The 13,938-nt window shown below is 37.5% G+C and overlaps 1 non-coding gene across 1 annotated transcript; it reads right to left on the bottom strand.

The window, feature by feature from the left end:
- Window positions 1-538: 538 nt before the first annotated feature.
- LOC127211130 (small nucleolar RNA SNORA17) lies at window positions 539-668 on the bottom strand. Its single transcript, XR_007833405.1, has one exon. It is a non-coding gene; the product is annotated as a small nucleolar RNA SNORA17 (small nucleolar RNA).
- Window positions 669-13,938: the final 13,270 nt, after the last annotated feature.

Genomic DNA, 13,938 nt, shown 5'->3' with positions numbered 1-13,938 from the left:
CCTTTGGTGGTAACAGACCCCTGTTGCTCATATCAGGCTGTTTCTTTCTACCATCGAGTCTCCAGTTCTGCCTCTTTTCAATGTGCACACATCTTTCTGTTATTCTTTCTCTTCCATTTTCCACCACTTACTTGCTCCTCTTGGTAAGAGTTACCCAGGGCCTCTGAATGTCTGGGGTCATCTCAGGAGTGGTCTCAGGAGAGCTATGACCCAATGTGCATTATGGCACCAGGCTGGAGTCATCTTGGGCATGGTCATTCCCCCTCAAAGCCTGTGTAGCACTGGACTGGTGATCATCTCCGGCTAGCTCCCTCTCTGGGCCTCATGGTCATGGTCTGGTGGTTTCTCAGGCTTGCTCCTTGCCAGGGTCACCTTGAGTGGCCCCAAGTGAGCATCTTCTATGTCATACTCACTCCTGCCTAGAACCTGCAGCTCTAGGCAGGATGTTTCTAGTCTCTGGCTTGCATCCTACCCTGGGAGCCCATAAAAGTCTGTGCAGAGCTGGGTTGGTGGTTGTCTCCTGCTAGATTTTTCAGGGTATGCTAGGCTAGTAATCATTCACATGTTCACAGGTCAAAACACTAATCTCAGACAGCCTTTCTTCTCTCTGATGCCTGCTGACACACGTGTGACACAGTAGCCACACCCACAAGGCCTCTAAGGGCAGGATCTCTATCCTAAATATCCAAAAATCTTTCCTTTTAACTTGCTCTGTGTTTTTGTTTTGGTTTTTTATTTTGTTTTGTTTTGGGGTGGGGGGTCCTTTTCTTTTTATAGCATTCATTTCCACTTCACATGTAAGTATATTTTACCTATTTATTATTTTCACTTCTATCTATGATTTCTAGATTATAGACATCAAATAATCATATTTATTTTTTGCTGCTTTTTTCACTGATACATCTCAATAGTAATGATGCATTCTGTACATTGTGGACTAAAAATAGTTAATTTTCATGAAGTTAAATTACTAGGCAGCATGTAATTCTGAGCTAAAAAATTTAAAGATGCTATTTTTAAAGCTATATTGCCTAGAATATATTAACAAAAGGAGAAGAAATGGATCCTATTTAAGTCGTTAGAAAAAAACGCAATCATCAGCATGACAAACCTTCTAAAAATAAAATTACAATAATCCATACTGGAATTGTGCATTGTCCCCCTGTATCCCAGTGTAACTAACAACAGTAACCCATATAGTATTTTTCTTTCTACTAATTGATTGATATTGAAACATGCTCTTTACATCTTTCTATCTGGAGATTCTATTTAACAAAATACATGTTATCAATATAGTCATTCAGAGTAGTTTTTGTTCAATAAAATATTAGAAATAATTTCATACCAAGAGCTGTGTGTTTGAGAGCAAGACAGAAAGCTACAAGAGTCTGTAAATGTTTAAACCCAGAATTTCATATTCATCTATTTTTCTAAATAATCTATGAGATGTAAAACCAGAATTCTCTTTGGATCACACAGCTCTTATTTTATGTCCTTTCTATGCAGTGCTGTATCTTAGCTATGATTTCTCTTCACTTTGAAAGACAGCTCTGTGGGATCAGCCTCATCTTTGCCCATGTAAGAAGAGGAACACCTGGAATTGCTGGAGATGTTTACCATTAGAATCTACCAAATATTTTACTAGGATCGCTATTCTTTTTACCCCTTACCCTTTCAAACTAGCTTGGTATATTTTTATGGCCTGGAGGAAATATTAGCTTCACATAAATTTTAGACAAATTTCTTAGTGAAACACATACCACAGAAGTCCCAGAACTGGCTGATTCCAAATCTCTTTATTCTCTGAAATCTGACAGAACTCAAGTTCAAATAAATGAGAATCCAGGCATAGTTTGCCCTATAGGGTATAACTTAGATGCTGACCTCTGTATAGAGTTTCTGTGATCACTCTGAACAGTGAAGTCTAAAATAGCCACTTGGGAATTTCACTTTCTAGAGTTCAGTTAAGTTTACCACATAAGTTTATAAATGAGTGCATCTTACACACATGAAAGAACAATGTATTCAATGAACAGTGTCTAGTATACATAGAAACTCTCTCTGGTCACAAAATGGTAAAATGAGTAAGAAACAGTCCTGGTCTTGAAAGAACATACTCCTTTGTACAACCAAAAACAAAACTGGCTTCAAGGAAACTGCAAAAGGGCGATTATGTAATCTTAATAGAAGAAATGAATAATGGAATATTGTACTCAACAACATATTGAAGATTTTTCACATTTTCTAATCAAAGTAAATGATTTTGCAGTCAAAGAAAGTAATAAGCAAAAAGCATGTTAGAATACAAATATTATCACCATTCTCCTTTCAAATTCATATGGGGAAACAAATTAATATAGTGTGAAATCATGGTGTCTTGGGAAATAGTTATCATGAGGAGGGTTCTGTGGTCATAGATGGCACAAATACTATTATGGTAGAAGCCCAAGTGACCTCACTATCCCCTCTATAATGAGAATATGCACAGATTATGCCATTTAGTAGGTAAGCAACATATCTACTTGTTCCACGATTATGGACAGAGTAGCAACTAAGACTTCTTTTTCTTTCATTTATACAGCTGAAAATTGCTACCATGCCTTTATGTCACACCAGTGGGTAGATGATTCCATTTCAATTATATTATATAGTTTCCCAGTGGGCAGACTAGGAGTTCCATCTCCCAGGTTATTCTGTGAAGTTGACAATCAATGTTAACCATCACATGGTTACCTCTTGTCAGATAAATTCCTAGTAAGGGGTGTTTTCTTTTTATTCTAAAGACCAATGCTTCATTGTGATTGTTGTTTCCTGTGTTGTGTGGAACCTTAACTTCATTATGAAGTAATTTACATATTTAGTGCAATCCCTATCACAGTTGCTAAATAATCCTAAACTCATGTGTAAACCACAAAGTAATCGAGGTAGAGGAAGAGCTCCTAAACAAAAGATCAATATTATAAAATTTATAATACTTGATTTCAAATTATATGCAGAATCACAGTAATAAAAATAGCATGTAACTGCACCAGATATACAAACTAATGGAATTAAACAAGGCACTGAAAAGTAAATCCACGTTATTATGGCCATGTTATTTTGTTCAGTCACCAAAATATACATTGGAGATTTTGATACTAATAGAGAAAATGAAATGAAAAAAAATGTAAAGCTACAGGCATAGAAAATGACTTTCTGAATAAGACTCCAAAAGCATGGGTTGACAAACAGTATTAAGTGAAGTAAACTTACTTCCATATAGCAGAGGAAATAAACCCAATGACAGAATCTTCAGAATGAACATATATATATATATATATATAAGCTCTTTATTTGAAAAATATGTAAATACCTCAAAAGTTGAATATTATAATATCAAATAATTCAATCAGCAAATGGAAAAATTGAAAAGAGAGGGTTTTTTGTTGTGTTTTGGGTTTTTTGTTTTGTTTTGCTTTTTGCTTTGTTTTGAGTTCTTTTCGAGACATGATTTCTCTGTGTAGCCTTGGCTTTCCTGAACTCTCTCTGTAGACCAGGCTGGCCTGGAACTCACAGAAATCCACCAGCCTCTGCCTCCTAAGTACTGGAATTAATAGCGTGCACCACCACCACCCGGCTTGAAAAATAATTAGCATCCTTAGCCATCAGGGAAATATAAACTAAACTGCAATGAGATTCATCCCAGCCAATTAAAATTGTCTTCAAAAGAAATCAAACCTCCAAAAGTGTTGGCAAGAATACCTTGCAAAATGAACTATTAAAGACTATTTGGGGAATATAAATTGGTGCATACACTACAGAAATCATTATGGAGATTCTTTTAAAGCCTTAAAAATTCAATTGCTTTGAAATCTAGCTATCTCACAACTAGATAAATACCTGAGAAAATGTTTGTGCTTGGATATTTGTTGCAGTTCTATATACAACAGACATGTCATAGAATTAGTGGATAGACTTTTTCTAAATTTAGGATATATAAACAATGTAATACTCAGGCATAAAATAAAAATCACACCATTTTCATGAAAAAAAATAGAACTGTTAAGCAAAATAAGCGTGATTCAAAAAGACAGACATCACATACTGTATTGCATATCCACAATTGAGACATAAAATATAAAACGTGAAAGCAAAGGTGGGACTATATGAGAAAAGCTGGGACCAGTAAGAAGATATGAAGAGAAAGAAGATAGAGGTACGGAGGAGTACAAAGCATGGGAGACATATTGTGGTCAGGAGTAGCTGGCCAATACAAAACAAACTCAATTATATTTTTGCAGGCACATTGGCTATTTATCAGAAAATTGGGAATAATGCTACCTCAATACTCAGCTATATCACTCCAGGGCAAATACCCTAAAGACGCTCTAACCTTACAACAGGGACATTTGCTCAACTACGTTCATAGCACCCTTATTCATAATAGCCAGAATCTGGAAACAGCTTAGATGTCCCTCAACAGAAGAATGGATAAAAAAAAAAAAACTGTGGTACATTTATACAGTGGAGTACTCAGCTATTAAAAACAAGGAAATCTTGAAATTTGCAGGCAAATAGATAGAACTAGAAAAGATCATCCTGAGTGAGTTCAGCCAGACCCAGAAAGACATTCATGGTATATAGTCATTTATAAGAGGATATTAGCCCAAGATAGAAGTCCTATGAGAGACTCTACACAGCAGGGGATCAAGACAGATACCAACACTCAAAGCCAGACTCTTGGTTGAGAGACACGAGTTGTAAGGAAGAGATGGGGTATGGAAGGAGGGGGAATATCCAAAGCCCCACAAGGAGATTATCAAGTCTGACAGATCTGGGTCCAATGGGTCCTGCATAAACATATGTACCAACCAAGAACACCGCAAGCAGAGAACTTAGACCCCACCTTTTAGATATAGCTGATTGACAGCTTATTCTCCACATGGAGAAGAGGAGGGGAGAATGAGAGATAGCTTCTGACACGAACTCTGGTGCCCACAATTTAATTGCTACCCTTTGGCTGAGAGACCCTGTGGGAACACAGAGGAATAGGATGCAGGCTATCCAGATGAAACCTGATAGTCTTTGGTCAGAATGTGGGGAAAGAGGACCCACTACTGAGAGATGTAGGGAGGGGAATAGGGTGGAAGAGGGAGGGTGGAACAGGAAGATAATAGTGAGGGCATTACAATCAAGATGTAACGTAAAAAAATTATCATTAAAAAAATTTATGATTAAAAATAAAAGTAAATAAATAATACATTAGGTAAATGTATTTTATCTATCAATAAACCTTGTAATTAATTTTTATTAGCATATATTAATTTTTCATAATGATATATTTTATTCTGGAATTTTAACATATATATAATGTACTTTGATCATATTAACTTCATTGTTTGCCTTTATTATCTGCCCCAGTCCTCCTTTTGGCTCCCTCTCTCTTCTTGTTCTACTTTCATGCCATGTAAAAATTTTCTTAAATCTACATTCCAAACATAAGTGAAAACTGACAGCAATGTTTAGTCTTGTGTTGTGTAGCAGTTTCCTCCAAGACTCAAACATTCCATCTGCCAGGGAAGCTCCTTAAGATAGAATGTAAACAATTGAAAATAGCTTCAAGAACTCCTTGCAACTCGTAAGACTAACTAGGTTCCTCCTTCCTAAGAATAAGCAGTAAAGCCTAATGAAAACCAGTCACAGGGGAGCCAACCTTCAGGGAAAACTCTGAGAGCAGGACAGGAAGGAAGAGAAATCAGCCAGCTTCCTGGATGAGTCTGCAAACAGCAGACCCACCAGGAAAGGTGATGTCCAAATGTGGGAAGTAAGCTACCTGCAGGCTGTGCAGTGTACTTCAGGTTTCTGACTTTGTGAGCTGGCCTTTATGTTGTGGTGGATGCTGGTGATGGAGCTGTCTTTGTGTCAGTTCTGTTCCTGTAACTTCTTACCCATATTGCTGTAAGTAACCCTGATAAGATCCACTGGTTCACCAAGTTGGATTTTGGTGGGATCCATGCTTTCATCTGTTGTGGGTTCTCTATCTGGAGTTAGTAGATGTGTGTGCTGTATCTCCCCAGGAAATGTCTTGTCACACATTTTTTTTTAATTAGCGAGAAGTGTTTTTTTTTTTTTTTTTTTCTTTTCCCCACTCTTACTCTGATATTTGTTTCCTTTGCTAGGTTGGATTTTTCCTTGCTGCAATCCTATGTGCAGTTCCTACTGTTTTTTTTTTTCCAATGAGTTACTAAATTTCTACACAGAAAGTCATCTTAAAACGTTTCTCTTATATTTTACTCTAGCAATTTCAAAGTTTCTGTTCTTACACTGAAGTTTTCAAAAAGCTGAATAAACTATATATAAATTCCTACTTAGTGGATGAAGGAGGGCCTCTGAAAGAAAGTATTGTTCTAACTTTGTAGAAAACAATGCGGAGAGTGTTGAATTTAAAACTTATGTAAATTTCAAAGCTAGCAAACTAATTATGTTATTAAAAGACATACACTTAATATAGCTATATGAAAAGAGGCAAGTGACATAAAAGCCAAAGCACAATGTCACTCTAGGCGTACAAAGGTTATTTGTGAGAACGAGTCATCGAGGGGAAGCCGGCAAACTCTTTGGTGACCCCACAGGCTTTTGCTGTGTAACACAGCACACATCTCACGGGTTCCTCTTTGTGTCTGTATGTGTTTAACATACTCTTGCGTGTGTGCACTGCCCTTTATGGTAAAATGTTTGAAGCAATCTGCAATCATGTTTCTTGGCTTTGGAAAGTCTCCAATTCCCCCATGGCTTATTTCCAGTTAAGCTCAAAGTTCAGGCAATGATCTTTGTGAAATTATCATGCATGGGATATACTGAGTTCCTTTTCTGAACTTCACTTCCCTCTTATTGCTTTGCATACTACTGTAGCACCACTGCTCCTTCTCTGCTGTCAAATGTCCACTTGTACCCTTGGGTTATAGTCTCCCTGTTTCTTATGGATACTTTTGCATGTGGACATTACTTTGTCCGTGCCTTTGTTTGCTTTTATGATCTGATGTAAGCACAGACACCACTTAACAGCAGAGAGTTGCTATTAAATCAGCAAGTAAATAATTGTCAATTCTTAGGGCCCTCGAATTATTGGTGTATTTTAAGTCTTTTTCTAAGATTTATGAATATAAATCTAATGCCCATCATGCATTTATTCTTAAGTGTTTACAAATTCTGTGCTACTAATTTTTATGGAAGTGATTCTACAGAAGATTGTTGTATAACCAGCACATTGTACTTTTAATTACAAATCACCTCAATTACTAGTATTTCTAATACTAGTAGTACTCCAATATTACTAAATGAAAATTTTTTCTATTCTTGCTGTTGAGAGAAAAATATTTCTGTGTCACGATTGTGTCATTGTACCACAGAACATATTATCTCAGTTTATCAGGACAATTGTTACACTAGCTGTCTTGATCCAGACAAGGCTGATAGAATATACATTTAATGCCACACTCATAAATGCAAAGGACTAGTAACTTCTTGCCCAACAACAAAATACTCTGCTGATTTTGCATGCTGAAGGAAACCAACTTTGACAGCTTGACATATTTTAATTGGCTGACTACCACAGGAACTGGAGCAAGTGAAAGAAACTGTAAGGATAAGAGGAAATTGGAAATATAAGAGGAAAGCACAATCAAAGAAGCATTCTCACAAAAGTTGGAATGATGTATGTGCTCTGCCAAAGTCCACGGTGAAAGGAGAAGCATCGTCATAGAAATATGAACAGGATACAAAATAGACGCTCTAAGGTTGAAAGGAATGGGAGAAACTGGGAATCAGTAACTGTGCAGGGGCAAACAGATAAAAAGGCTTTGTTTGAAAGCATTAATTTAGGTTAAACATTATTTTGGAAAACAATTCAGTCTGAAAATAAAAATTGAACTAATGAGAAGAAATCAGTCTCTTTCTTTTCCCTTTCTTTTCTTTCAATTTAATTAATTTATTCAGATTACAACTCAATTGTTATCCCATCAGTCGTATCCTCCCGTTCCTCTCTCCCTCCCATTTTCACCCCATTACCCTCCCCTAGGCCTATGACCGAGGGGGACTTCCTCCCTCTCTTAATGGTCATAGGCTATCATCTTGGTAGCTTGCTTATTCTTTCTTTGAGTGCCACCAGGCCTTCCTCACCAAGGGGAGGCCGTCAAATATGGGGCACCCGAGTTCATTTCAGCGTTAGTCCCCACTCTACACGTAATTGTGGTGAGTGTCCTGTCCATTGGGTAGATCAGAGTAGGAGTTCAATGTTTACTACTTGTATTGTTCTTAGTTAGTGTAATAGTTTGAGCAGACCTCCCTGTGACCTGATCCACCCATTATGATGTTCTTCTTGTAGGTTTCTAAGACCCTCTGGGTCCTTCTATTTCCCCATCTCTTATAGTTCTTTTATCTAGAGTCCCAGTGGGATGTCCTCACATCTATCCCAATCTCCTGGTAAGTGGAGACTTACATGGGACATGTCTTTTGGGTTAGTTCCCAATTATAAGTGACTATATATCATGTGAGTCTTTTTGCTTTTGGGTTAACTCACTCAGTATGATCTTTTCTAGTTCCATCCATTCCTCCAGAAATTTTGGAATTTCCTTGTTTGTCATAGCTGAATAGTATTCCATAGTGTAAATATACCACAATTTCTTTATCCATTCTTCAACTGAGGGACATTTAAGCTGTTTCTGGGTTCTGGATATTATGAATAAGGCTGCTAAGAACATGCTTGAGCATATGTTCTTGTGTGGTGGAGCATTTTCTGGGAATATTCCAAGGAGTGAAATAGCTGGGTCTTGAGGAAGTCCTTTTCCCACTTTTCTGAGATAGCCCCAGATAGATTCCAAAGTGGTTGTACAAGTTTGCATTTCCACCAGCAATGAAGGAGTGTTCCTCTTTCTCCACATCCTCGGCAGCGTTTCCCTTTCTTTAGGATGCTATGTAAGACTAATGGCTATGGTAATAGAAACAGAGAGTTTCCTGAAGTGCCAAGGTACCATAACCTAGTCAGATAAGTTGTGTAAAAGTTAAATGGGCAAAACACAGCAAATAAATATGTTTTTAAAATATTGTTTATATTTACATTTCGATGCATTGATAAGAAGAAAGAAAGAAGCTCTATTATTTAGAATATGAGTGTGTGTGCAAGCCGGTGAGTATGTGAACAGAGTGGAATTAGTTCACACAAGTGCAAGAAAAGTAAAGATGTATAAACATAGCTGCAAGCACATAGATACATATGCAACAAACATACAAATGTGTACAGACACGTATATATACAAACACACTCAGACACAACATGAAATCAATTATCCTTTTCTATTATTACTTAGTTTTGACTTAATAATAAGCACATCTTGTATAATGCAGAGGAAAAGTGTCAGAAAACAACAGCTTAAATATCAGAGACAACCAGGGTGGTGGCATAAACCTGTAACCCTAGCACTCAGGGAGGCAGAGGCAGACAGACCTCTGTGAGTTTAAGGCCAGCTTGGTCTACACAGTGAGTCCGGGATAGTCAAGGATACATAGAGAAACCCTGTCTCATAAAACCAAATATATAGTCAACATCAAGAGATCCAGGATGACAGTACAGATCATGCACTGTGTCTGATCCATGGGACTGAGCCTAGGGACTGGGCTGGGAGTGCCCTGAGTGAGAGGGATTCACACCATGTGGAGCAGGGGTAGGTCTGGCCTTGGGACAGCTAGCTGGTCCACAGAGGAATCCTTGAGTCACTGTGGCACTTGCCCAGTCCCTAGAGTCTGGATGCCTGCCTGCAAGTCTTGTACTCTGTATCTCAGACTGAACAACAGGATGCAAGGCACCAGCATCGAGTCTGCTAGCCAGGGGAGACCCTATGGCATGGAGCATTGGTTGTATCTGACCTCAGGTCACTGGACCAGTCCACACAGAGTTCACATATCCAAGCATGTGCAGATGCAGGAACAGTCCTGAACCCTTAGTCTCATACTGGCAGGCATGCAGCACCCTCTCTCTCTGTCTCAGACCATGCAGTGAGCCACAAGGCACCAGCGTGCGGGTTAAGATCATATAATGGAAAAAGGGTATCTTCAACAAAGGGTGCTGGTCTAACTGGATGTCTACATGTAGCAAAATGCAAGTAGAGTCGCATTTATCACCCTGCACAAAACTAAAGTCAAAGTGGATTAAAGACCTCAGGATAAAACCAGACACACTAAATCTGTTAGAAGAAAACTTGGGGAAGAGCCTTGAACTCATTGGCCTAGGAGATGACTTCCTGAACAAAGCACCACAGTTCAAGCTTTCAGATCAACAATAAATGGGACCTCATGAAACTGAAAAGCTTCTGTAAGGCAAAAACTACTATCAACAGAAAAAAATTACAACCCAAGTCTGGGAAAACATCTTTACCAACCCTATATCCTACAAAGGGCTAATACCCAAAGTATATAAAAACTCAAAAAATTAAACACCACCAACCCAAATAACCCAATTAAAAAATGGGGTACAGAGCTAAACAGAAAATTCTCAACAAAGGAATATTGAATGGTCGAGAAACACTTAACAAAACACTCAGTGTACTTAGTCATCTGGGAGATGCATATCAAAACAACTCTGAGATTCTATCTTACACCTATCAGATAGCTAAGATAAAAATCTTAGGTGACAGCACATGCTGGCCAGGATGTAGAGAAAGGGGAACACTCCTCCATTGCAGGTGGAATGCAAATTGTTTTTTTTTTTCTTTTTGGAATGCAAATTGTAAAACCAATTTGAAAATCAATCTGGTGCTTTCTCAGAAAACTAGAAATAGTGCTACCTCAAGACCCAGCTATTCCACTCCTGGGTAGATACCTGTAAGATGCTCCACCATACAAGGACAGTTGCTCAACTATGTTCATAGCAGCTTTATTCATAATAGCTGGAATATGGAAACAACCTAGATGTCCCTCAACTGAAGAATGGATAAAGAAACTGTGGTACATTTACACAATGGAATATTATTCAGCTATTAAAAACAAGGAGATCTTTAAATTTGCAGACAAATGGATGGAACTAGAAATGATGATCCTGAGTGAGGTAACCCAGACCCCAAATGAGATGCATGGTATATCCTCACTTATAAGTGGGTATTAGCTCAATTTAGATGTCCTATAAGACTCTACCCAGAAGGGAAACAGGACAGATATTAGTACTAACTGCTGGTTCAAGTAGAGAAATGAGGTTGGTATAGAAAAATGGGGGGATGGAAGAATCCTGAGAGTTCAGGAGCCCCACAAGGAGACCATCAAGACCAGAGGATCTGACCCTGGGAAGCCTGCACAAACTGTGGCATCAACTGAGGACAATGCATGAAGTAAACCTAGACCCCCTGTTCAGATCTAGCCAATGAACAGCTCACTCTACACAGTTGTGGGGAGAGTGGGGACTGCCTCTGACATGAACTTTGGTGCCCCCGTTTTGGTCACTTCCCTTTGGTGGGGAGGCCTGTCAGCACACAGGTGAAAGGGATGCAGGCTATCATTTTAGACTGTAGTCATATGGTAAGGGAGGAAGTCTCCTTTGGTCAGAGGTCTAGGTGAAGTGAATATGGCAGAAGAGGGAGAGAGTGTGGAAATGGGAAGACAAAAGGAGGGGATAACATTTGAGATGTAATCTGAATAAATAAATATATATATAAGAGAACATTCTTATTATTCTGTATGAGACAAAATTAATAAAATGGGGAGTCCTGAAAACATATAAATACAATAGTATTAGGCATACTGAGCAGATTGTATTTATGTATGTAGGAACTTAATAGAAATTAAAGAAAATGAGGCCATGATTTTGAATAAGATCCAGTGTAAGTAAGTAGGAGGTTTTAGATGGATGAAAGGGAAGGGAAGAAATTATGGAACTATATTATAATATCAAAAAATTAAAATGGGAAATATGAATCTAAAATGTAAAGTAAAACGTGCTAGGAACTTATATTTAAAACTGTCTCAGTGAGCATTGTTTTGTCATTTATGAACACATCCTGCTGGTAAAACAGCAGAACAAAAGAAGGTTTTCAAACTTCCATTGTGTTTTTGTTTTGCTTTGTTTTATTTTGCTTTATTTTGGGAGAGATGGAGATCACTGTGCTTCTGGCTGGTCTGGAACTCCCTATGTAGCCCTGGCTGGCTTGCAATTAACTATGTAGACCAAGTTGGCCATAAACTCACAAAAATCACCTGCCTCAGACTCCACAGTGCTGAGACTAAAGGTACATAACACTACACCACTCTTTCAAGTTACATTTTTAATAGTATTTAAAACTAAAGTATTCTAGTTTGTAAAACTATATCTTTATGTTGTTATTAAATTCCTAAAAGTTAGTATTTTAATGACTTATGGTTTTATAAGCAAATGTAATACATGCTTCAGAATTGGAAAATATTTTATTATTGTTTGGCACAGTAGAATAGAAGAAAAAGCCATAGGCCAATATATACAACAAATATGTGCATGCATGTGTTCACATGAGCAAAAATACAAGGAGTGATGAATATCTAGAACTCTATTCAGTGCCAGCCGTGTGGGAGCATGCCTTTAATCCCAGCACTCAGGAGGCAGAGGCAGGTGGGTCTCTATGAGTTCAAGGCTAGCCTGGTCTACAAAGCAAGCTCAGGACAGCCAAGATAACACAGAGAAATCATGTCTCAAAACAAAAACAAAAACAGAATGCTGTTCGGTATATTATATATGCACTCTCATGCAGGTATTGTTACCTTTGATAAAGGCCAAAATAAAATAAAAACAATACCCCCTACTGAGATACACATTGATAACTGTAGGAATTCAAAATAGGAAAAGACTTAACACCCAAAGGTAAGCTTTAATGTCTCATTAAAAAAAGAAAAGAAAAAAAAAAAAACTTGAAGAGATGGATTTTTAAAGGCATGAGCCAGAAACATAATTATCTGCCTAGATTTGAGATGCAATACAGCAAATATATAAATGGACCAACAGAAAAAATGGAGAAGGAATAAGGAGAGAGACATACACAGAGAGAAACAGAGACAGAGAAAGACATAGAGAATAAAAGAGAAAGAAGTCAATATGGATAATGAGAACTGAAAATAAAAATGAAGACTTTAAGCTATATCAAGTTTGTTAGGTTCAAAATATAAGACTGTGGAATTATATTTCTTAACTTTTGTTGTCTTCATATTACTATACTGAGAGATAACCTAGAATGTACTGCTTATTTTTCCTTATGGAAACACTCAGGTGAAATACAGTCAAAAAGCATTCATTGATTCTTTATATATTTGTGAAAATGTACAATTTTATGCAATATGTGTATGCAAATATGCACAGATGTATGTGTCAAACTGACCTTCCTATTTTTGCCTTATGCCTACAAGATTTTTTCATTATTATTGAAAACAAATCCATGGGTTTTCAACACAAGAATAAAGCCCTTAAGAATATTTTGTTTCAGGATTATACTTTGTCAAGTACTAGTCTCTCCTTGGATAGCTAAAATGGGTATCCCAAGGTAATTACAGTAACTCACACCTTACACAGCCATTCTTTCCTCTTGGGTGAGAACACAGATTTGTTGAAAGCCAACAGAATAAAACAAAGGTAAAAAGACTATGATGATATAAGTATGATTCTGAATGCCTCAACTTTGAAATTATCAAAGGAAGATTATCCTAGTTGAGTCTGACAACCAGTATGAAGGCCTTACAAGATGAACCAGTGCCATCCCTGAAATCAAAGGCTCACTCTCTTGCTGGTCTCAAAGAAGGTAGACATTATAAATTATTTAGTCATGAGAGAATAAATTATCACAGCAATAAACTACTTCATGTTGAGCATTTGATAGCCATCTAGTCTTGCTGGCAGTCACTGCATCTGCATGAATTCTGAGTCCAGGACCCTCTGTTTTTACCCCTATGTAACTT

The sequence above is a fragment of the Acomys russatus genome, chromosome 28 (genome assembly GCF_903995435.1).
Source record: "Acomys russatus chromosome 28, mAcoRus1.1, whole genome shotgun sequence".
Lineage (NCBI taxonomy): Eukaryota > Metazoa > Chordata > Mammalia > Rodentia > Muridae > Acomys > Acomys russatus.
This window is presented reverse-complemented; position numbering and strand designations above follow the sequence as displayed.